This window comes from Apium graveolens, chromosome 1, assembly GCF_009905375.1.
Source record: "Apium graveolens cultivar Ventura chromosome 1, ASM990537v1, whole genome shotgun sequence".
In the NCBI taxonomy this organism is placed as follows: domain Eukaryota; kingdom Viridiplantae; phylum Streptophyta; class Magnoliopsida; order Apiales; family Apiaceae; genus Apium; species Apium graveolens.
This window is the reverse complement of record NC_133647.1, coordinates 51548307-51558157: the sequence shown is the minus strand read 5'-3', so window position 1 is coordinate 51558157 and position 9851 is coordinate 51548307.

Sequence of the window (9851 nt, the reverse complement as noted above, 5' to 3'; positions counted from 1 at the left end):
GCTTGGATCTTCAAGAAAAACAAGAAAAACTTCAAGTTAAAAACTTGAAAACACTATTCATAGTCTTCTTCTTTGATTAAATAGAGAAGATGGAGAAGGAATTGATGGCTTAAACTCATGATATAGCCCTAACTAAGCATGAAGATGATTAGGGAATTAACTCACCAATTTAGGAGGCTTGGATCTTGAGTTTTTGAAATTTCTTGCCTAATGAATAGTAAAAAGCCGAGAGCTTCTCAAGAACAAGCCTTGGTTCTTTTTGATTTTTGATGAAGAATGAATTTACTTGGCTTGGTTGCTTGGTTTTTGTATTTGATTTAGTCAATTACCTTGTTGCCCTTGAATTTGTGTGGTTAAAAAGCCACCACGCCTCCTTCCTTCCCATGTCATGCTTGTGTCACCTTGCACATGTCATAATGCTCCCACTTGTCCACACCTTCTGGTTTGATGATGTCACAATCCCTGGCTTCTTGTACAAGCTTGTCTCTTGGTCACTTATTTGTTTTACGGTTCGCTTATCGTTCGTTCTCGTTTATCGTTTGAGGGATCATACCCGGGATCTTATTACTTAGGTTCCTTTAACCTTTCTCAATATATTATATTACTTTTATGATCCTCTCCTATAATCCTTTAATTTAAATCCTTTTTATCCTGTTACCTTATACTCAATTCTCTCCGTATCTTGTGGATTTCCGGGAAAAATCAAAGTGTTCGGAATTGGATTCTGACGATCTTTACATACACTTATATACCACATAGAGTACTAATAATATCTCATAAGATCAATAACAGAACCCCTACATAGCGTGACATGAAAAATTTTCTCGTTCAGCAAAAACACTATTCATAAGGGTTTCAAAATTTCTCAAAAAATGGGGTTATTACAAGGACCAACTGCTGCTGGATCATCCAAGAACTCCAGGAAAGCGTATACCCAAGAAGTTATGCATATTGTTGGGGAAGCCCCGAAGAGGGCCATGACAGAAGTAATAATGGCTTTCGATGATTCTGATCTGGAGGGTGTGAAATTTCCCCATTACGACCCGCTGGTCATAACCCCGATAATAGGGAACAACCCGGTGAAGAGGGTCTATGTGGATAATGGTGCTTCAATGGATATCTTGGTCCATGACACCTTTTTAAAGATGGGATATAATGACTCCCAATTGACCCCAACCGACATGCCGATATATGGATTTGCGGGAGTGGAGTGCCCCATGGAAGGGATAATCAAGTTGCCAACAACCATAGGACTGGAACCAAGGAAAGCAACACAGATGTTAGACTTTGTGGTGGTAAAAGCTAGTCCAACTTTTAACGCTATCATGGGAAGAACAGAGATACATGCCTTCAAGGCAATCCCTTCTTCCTACCATCCAGTTATGAAGTTTCCCTCCTAGAATGGTATTGGAGAAGAAAGAGGAGATAAAAATTGGCTAGAAGTTATTATGTGGCCTCACTGAGGGCAGATGGAGTTGGGGGGCAGGTTCTGCCTATTGAAGATCTGGATATTCGAGAGAATGATGAGAAAATAGGGAGGCCGGCTGAAGACTTGGTTTCAATTCCTTTAGCTCCTGAGGATCCTGAGAAAGTTACTTTCGTTGGAGCTACACTAGAGGAGCCCCTTAGAGGGAAGTTAGTGAAAGTTTTGCAAGAAAATAATGATGTGTTTGCATGGTCGGTAGCTGATATGCCAGGCATAGAGCCGAAACTAATTACTCACAAGCTGAATGTGGATCCGAGTAGGAAGACGGTAAATCAAAAGAAAAGAAGTTTTGCTCCAGAGAGGCAAGAAGCTATAAAACAGGAAGTAGAGAAGCTCTTAAAGGCTGGTTTCATTGAGGATATTCAATTTTCGGAATGGTTAGCAAACCCTGTAATGGTGAAAAAGGCCAATAGAAAATGGAGGATGTGTGTGGACTTCACTGATCTGAATGATGCCTATCCTAAGGACTATTTCCCATTACCACGGATTGATACTTTGATAGATGCCACTGCTGGGCATGAGATGCTGAACTTTATGGATGGGTTTAGTGGATACAATCAGATCAAGATGCACAAGGATGACATTCCAAAGGATCTTATTGGCAAGACTACGGAAGTCTATGTTGATGATATGATAGCCAAGAGTCTAGTAAAGACTGACCATATAACCCATTTGAGGGAAGCTTTTGAGGTCTTGAGATACCATAAGATGATGTTAAATACTACGAAGTGTGCTATCGGAGTAGGGTCTGGAACATTTTTGGGATTAATGGTTTCCAAAAGAGGAATCGGGGCCAATCCCGATAAAATAAAGGCAATCCTGGATATAGAACCACCAAAAACTATCAAAGATATTCAGAAACTCACAGGAAGGGTTGCTGCACTGGGACGATTCATCTCCAAGTCAGGGGACAAGTGCTTGTCGTTCTTCAAGTCCTTAAAGAAGGTTAAAGATTTCGTATGGAGTGAGGAAAGCTAGAAGGCATTCGAGAAGTTAAAGAAATATATGGCTCAGGCCCCGTTGCTGGCCATGCCGGCTTTGAATGAAGTTTTATACTTATATTTGGCCGTTTCAGAAAGTGCCTTGAGCGCTGTATTGGTTAAGGATGAAATGAAAATCCAGAAACCCGTATACTATGTCAGTACAATTTTGCATGGAGCTGAATTGAATTATTCAACTATTGAGAAGTTTGCTTTAGCCTTGGTAATGGCTTCGAGAAAGCTGCGTCCTACTTCCAGGCTCATAAAATTGAGGTGCTAAAAAATCAACCCCTGAGAAATATCATTCACAGTCCCAAGGCTAGTGGGAGGTTAATTAAGTGGGTAATAGAGCTGGGAGAATTCGACACCAAATATAAACCACGAACGGAAATAAAAGCCCAGGTGTTAGGTGACTTCGTGGTGGAATGTACCATACCCAACCAAGAAGTCGATGGGCAGGAAGATACCATACCCCAAGACAAGGAAGTTGATAAGGGGGACAAAGAACAAGATGATAAGAAGAGAGAATATTGGGTGCTCTATTTTGATGGAGCATCAAAAACAAATTCAAGTAGAGCTGGTTTGGTTTTATAAAGCCCTGATTGGTTCTTGATTGAATATGCCATAAAGTTAGACTTCCCGACCACAAATAATGAGGCAGAATATGAAGCTCTAATAGCTGGCCTCGGCCTAGCAGGGACACTTAGAGTCAAAAACTTAAAAGTCTATGAAGACTCGAAGCTGGTCATATCCCAGGTAAAGGGAGAGTTTGAGGAAGGGACGATACGATGGCTAAGTATGTCCTCCTAGTAAGGGCTGTGATGACCCAATTCGATGAATGCCATGTTAAGCACATTCCGAGGGAGGAAAATGCTAAGGCAGATGCATTATCAAAGTTTGCTTCATCTGAGATAGAGAAAAGTTCAGGAAGTGTATACTTCCGCGTTCTGAAGACACTGAGCATTGATGTTAAGCTTATAGCTCCTATCGGTCTGGGGACGTCATGGATAGATCCCATTAAGACCCATATTCAAACCGGTTGGTTTCCTAATGATGCTACTGAAGCATGGAAGTTGGCTGTTCGAGCATTAAGATACTCCCCGATAGATGAGATTTTGTATAAAATATCTTAGGTGATTCCTTACTTAAGATGTCTCAGGCCCGATGAGGCACGCTTGGCTCTTGAAGAAGTACATGAGGGTATCTATGGATAACACTTGGGGAGCAGAGCACTGGCTCATAAGATAACTAAGCAGGTTGCACAATTCCTATGGGAAAATATCATATGCCGGTATGGAATTTCCCACATCCTAGTCACTGACAATGGAACACAGTTCAACAATGAGGAATCCAAGAAGTATTGTGAGGAGAATGAAATTAAATTACGATTCACCTCTGTGGCTCACCCGCAAGCCAATGGGCAAGTGGAAGTGGCGAATCGGATAATCCTGGATGGACTAAAGAAGAGGATCGAGAAGTCGAGGAATAATTGGATGGATGAGATACTCCCAATACTATGGGCCTATAGGACTACCTGTAGAGTCATGACTGGAGCAACTCCCTTCATGTTAGCATATAGGGCAGAAGCAGTTGTTCCTGTAGAGATATCACATTCGTCCGCTAGGATACAAACTTTCAATGTTGAGGAAAATGAGGAAGGGAAAAGGTTAGCCCTGGATCTAATCGACGAAGTACGAGATGAGGCATATGCGAAGATAGTGGAATATCAGAAAAATGATTCATTCTATTATAACCTAAGGGTTAAGGAAAGGTTTTTTAAGCAAGGTGACTTAGTCCTGAGAAAGGTGGAAGCTTCTGGTGTAGGGCAGAAAGGGTAACTTGCCCCGAATTGGGAAGGGCCATACAAGGTCAAAAGTGTTCAGGGTAGAGGAACCTACAAGCTTGAGACCATGGATGGTTTTGAAGTCCCGAGAACTTGGCATGCGCAAAACCTAAAGGTTTACTATGTGTAAAACAGTTAAAGCATATTCACTTGTCAGAATGACAAGTAGGTTTAAAAGCACCTTGAAGCTTTGCTTGCTTAGGATTTTTATGTATTTAGTAATAGAAGATATGTTTAGATTTTATCAGGGTTGAACCCACTTTATGTAAGGTATTAAGAATACCAAGTTATAATAAAAAGTGTTCAGCTTGATCTAGCCTATTAGATTGATACATTGTGAAGGATAAAACCAAGTTATAAACTTGAGTTTGAAAACTCGGAAAAACTACGATAATATTTGGACAATTCAAGTGAAAATAATTAAAGTCAATTACACAAATTCAAAAACATCCGAAGAAAAGAAAAGTACATAAAGAGTTAGTGTAACACCCCCAAATCCGGGGTCGGAGATCCGGGTTGTCACGAGTTCCATTTCCCTTAATAACACCCAATCTTAATAAATAATCAACTACTCTGTACTGTGACCCCACAATAAACACACACACCACAAGTTATAGTCTCAGAGATGAACACTCAAAAATAACACAAGTCCTTATATTCCATAATTATAAACCGTTACACCTTAAAAAGGTTCTGAATAAATTTACATATTCCTTGCCATTATTACAATTCATATTATACATAAGTCCGGTTCATCAATAGTTGAAAACCTAGCCTATTGGTAGCTCCTACCTCAGCTACGGCGGCATCAACGCTTTAAGAAGACTGCGGAACGTTTTCTAACCGCTTGCGAATCGGGAGCTTGGTCTTGTTCATCTTTTCTATCTGTTGTTGTGTGATGAAAGAAGAAAGCAAGGGTGAGCAGCAAGCCCACCAAAATAATATGTATAATGATTAACAATATATGAGCCTTCTCATAGTACTCATGAAAGTCTTGGTCAAAAGAAATGAACCAAGTTTGATATCTTAATGCGATGAAGTCGCAAAATATTCAATATATATACATATATACTTTTCAAAATATGGGAAGTCCTCTTCCATGCATAATACACACAGAGTTCCAGTGTATAACTGTATAAAAATATCGTTGCAAGGTGATCTCATATATCTAACCTTGTCTCAACGTTTTTCTGAAAATCTTTGTCATGCATAAGATAATCATTTACTAGATATAAGTTTAAAAGATGAAGTTACAAGATACTCCAATATACTTATATCTTTTCCAAATACTACTTGAACTACCACCGTTCAAGTTATAATTAGTTTCAAAAGTTCATCACACTGATGAGACTACAAGATAAGACTTGAATAGATTCAATCTTTGAAATATTTTAAAGAAAATGAAGTTATGATATACTTCATTAAGTCCCAATATATATATACACCTATATATATACATACGTTTCCTGAAAACCTCTGTCATGTAAAGTATGAACAGAATTGCAATATCCAATAAATTTGGAAAGGAAAGAATTTTGGCATAAACCTGATATCTTGTAGATCAGGCAAAGATACCAATAAGTAACCTTTTCTACTAGTAGATGGACAAATTCCCCACTGGTCATCACCCTGGTCGTAATAGGACCTTATGCTGGACTGCCACTCAGCCACTTATGCATTTGATGGACTCCCACTGAGCCACTTACACTATCATGGACGCCCACTGAGCCCATGTTGCTTATGCCGACTCGATAGATGGACTTACTTCCCGAACGTTGGGTAAGTAATCAATTCATTTACCAAAACTGCAACCTTGTTGCGAATATAAAACACACCATAGAGCCGGATCCCTCAGGTTTTGAGCGAGTACTTAAATCCCCTTTTTAAAAGGAAGATCCTAAATATAGAAATGAGTTTTGGGATCCGCTCTAACTTTTAAAAATCATTTTGAAGACTCGAAAACACTTTAAAGAGTGTTTGGAGTAATGCTGATTTAGTGAAGTAAATCAGTCCCAATATATTTGGAAAATGTCTGAATATTATTATTTGAATAATATTCCCATAAAGAATAATCTTTATACAAATAATTGAAGTAGAAGTTGTAAGACTTATACTTGAAATGAGTATTAAATATCCAAAGATATACTTATACGAAAGTACTATCTTTATTTGAATAATCGAAAATGAGTTTGATTATTGAAACATTATTCTTTAATAAACTAAAGAATATTATTAAATAATAAGCGGAGTCATAATACCTCGAATGAATATTATAAATAATATTCATTAAATAAAATAACGGAGTCATACATCCTCAATTGAATATTCAATTAATAATCATTAACAATATAACTGAGTCATAAGCCCTCGAATGAATATTCGAAATAATATTCAATAATAAAATAAAGGAGTCATAAGTCCTCGGATGAATATTCGAAATAATATTCAATAATAAAATAAAGGAGTCATAAGTCCTCGGATGAATATTCGAAATAATATTCAATAATAAAATAAAGTTAAAGTTATCGAATAAACCTTATTCGATTAATAGTTTTGAAAACTATAACCATATATATATAAAAATACATATATTATACTCGGGAACATCGACTCCCGGTTTAGAAATATGTTCACCCTTTGATCCCCTATACTAAGGGTAAACTCAATACCGCTTATCTCTAGCATAGGTATTATGCAACTGTAAGCATTTTAACCAACAGATATATAATCCAAGAATATGAAACAGGCATGCATATATACCATATCACATGCTACAATATATCGCAAGAATTTGCTAATAACAAATATGCATTTATCGCAAGATCATGCATATACACATATACATCACAACAACAGTATAACGGGTAGAAAACTTGCCTGAGCGACTGGGGGTTACAAATGGCTCGGGACGAGTCTGGTAACCTATAAACAACAAGTAAGTTGGAATTAAACCAAAGTCACTTGTACATCTATACATTAACCAACTTAGACTCTAACGCTCGCTTTGCGCTTACTAATTCTCTTAAGTCACTCGAGTACCCTCGGCTCCACCATTTTTAATAATTTAACCATTTCGAGTTTTAAGGCGATTCCTTCGCGGGTGTCTTACCAACTGCCTATTACACCTTACATAAATGTTTCATACTTCCATTAGTCCTTTAAGGTCTTTAACCTATGTTTCAAAGTAAGGTGAGGGGTAATGTTTCGTTCGTGAAACGTCGTTACTAAAACGGCCGTTTCTCCTAAACCGTTCATCAGAATCAAACGAACCACATATCAAAACGAAGCTCATAACATGAACTATCTAAGAATAGAAATGGTCAAAACCTAGCAGTGAGTTCAAGGGTTCTGATGTTAAGAACAAAAACAGCCTAAAGTAAATTGGACATTACGACGGCTATGTTTACGCGATTTCCAAATTTTTTACCATTCCAAATCATATCAATCCAACTACCAATCAACAACAACTCAAGATACACATCAATGCTACTGATTTCAGTCATAATAAGCTCAAGGATCTCAATCCAATCATATACTATAACATCTCCAAATTCAACTAAACTACTTAACAATTAAGCTCGAATCATGCTTATCATTCAAATTACTACTCATCCATCCAAACCATCTCCAAACTTCAACATTCAAACTTATTACTAAAGGGTGTGAAGATTTATACCTTTATTGGAGGGTGGAAAGTTACTAGTAAGCCTTATGGAGCCTCCTACAAGCTTGATCTTTCCAAAGAAATCAAGAACACAAAGTTAGGCTTTGAAGTTTCTAAAAGTCCGATTTAAAGAACTATAAAAATGAGGGTCTTACCATACTTATTTGGAAGAGACTTGTGAACAAGAGTTGTAGGCCATCTCAATAACTTTCCAACGAGCTATAGAACATAACATTTGAGTGAGTATTGAAGGAGATATGGCATTTTGAAGTTGCTGGGTTTGTTTTAGCCGAGAGCTTTCTTCTTGAAATGGGAAAGTCAACTTTCAATTTGTATTTGTGTTGTGATATTTGTTGGTTGGTGGCTTCCTTTTGTCTTGGAATTAAATTAAATTTTTACCATGGTGAAAAATGTGTGGCTCACAATCAACCAACCAATCCTTCCCACTTGTCATGCTTAGGTCATCAAGCTTAGGTCATCTTGTTACACTTGTCTTCTTCTTGTTGGTTTGATGACATCATCATCCCTAACCTCCTTGATTAACTCCTAATTGCTTGCCTAATGACCGCTGATCTATTATACGGTTCGCTTAACTTTCGTTCTCGTTTATCGTTTGAGGAATCATATTCGGGATCTTATCACTTGGGTTCCCCTAAACCTTCCTCAATATTTTATATTCCTTTTTATGATCCCCTCTTAAAATCCTTGAATTTAAATCCTATTTATCCTGTTACCTTATACTCACTTCTTTCTGTATCTGGTGGATTTCCGGGAAAAATCAAAGTGTTCGGAATTGGATTCTGACGATCTTTACATACACTTATATACCATATAGAGTACTAATAAAATCTCAGAATATCAATAACAAAACCCCTACATAGTGTGGCATGAAAAGTTTTCTTATTCAGCATAATCAGCAAAATCACTATTCATAAGGGTTTCAAAAATTCCAAAAATTGGGGTTATTACAGTCTCCCCTCCTTAAAAGGATTTCGTCCCGGAATCAGATTGAAAATGAATAGGGATACTTTCTTAGCATTACACTTTCTAACTCTCAAGTAAATTTTCCCATATTGTGGTTCTTCCATCAAACTCTGAATAGTTTGATAACCCGTCTCCTAAGCACTTGTTCCTTTTTCAATCTATAACCCTTCCTGGTTGCTCCATATAGGTTACGTCTGGTTGCATGTATATGCGCTCATATGCCCCTATTTATCTGGCATCCGAATTACACTTCCTTAACATTGATACGTGAAACACGTTATGACTTGCTACATGTTCTGGGGTAAGGCTAGCTCATATGCTAACTTCCCAATACTTCTTAATATATCCAAGGGTCCGACAAATTGTGGACTTAGCTTTCCTTTCTTTCCGAATCTCATCAATCCTTTCCAAGGGTTTCCAAGGGGATACCTTTAACAACACTAGGTCCCCTACTTCCTATTCTTTGTCCTTTCGTGTCAAATCAACATACTTCTTATGTCCATCTTGGGTTACTACCAGCCGTCCTCTGATTAGATCTATTATATCCTTGGTCCTTTGGACTACTGCGGGTCCGAGCATCTTGCGCTCTACAACTTCATCCTAACATAAGGGAGATCGACATTGTCTTCCCTCAAGGATCTCATAAGGCGACAACTCGATAATGACATAAGATCTATTGTCGTAAGAAAACTCAATCCGTGTTAAGTGATCATTCCAATTTCTTTCAAGTCTATTGCACAGACTCTCATTATAGCTTTTAGCATTAGAGCTTTTGCTTCTCAATACCCATTCTTTTCCAGTTCGTAATTGCTACTACCTTCTGTTCCTAATATTATACTGGTTATACTTTTGCTCGTTAGCGTTCTATAACCTTTTAATAACCTCGTCAACCTT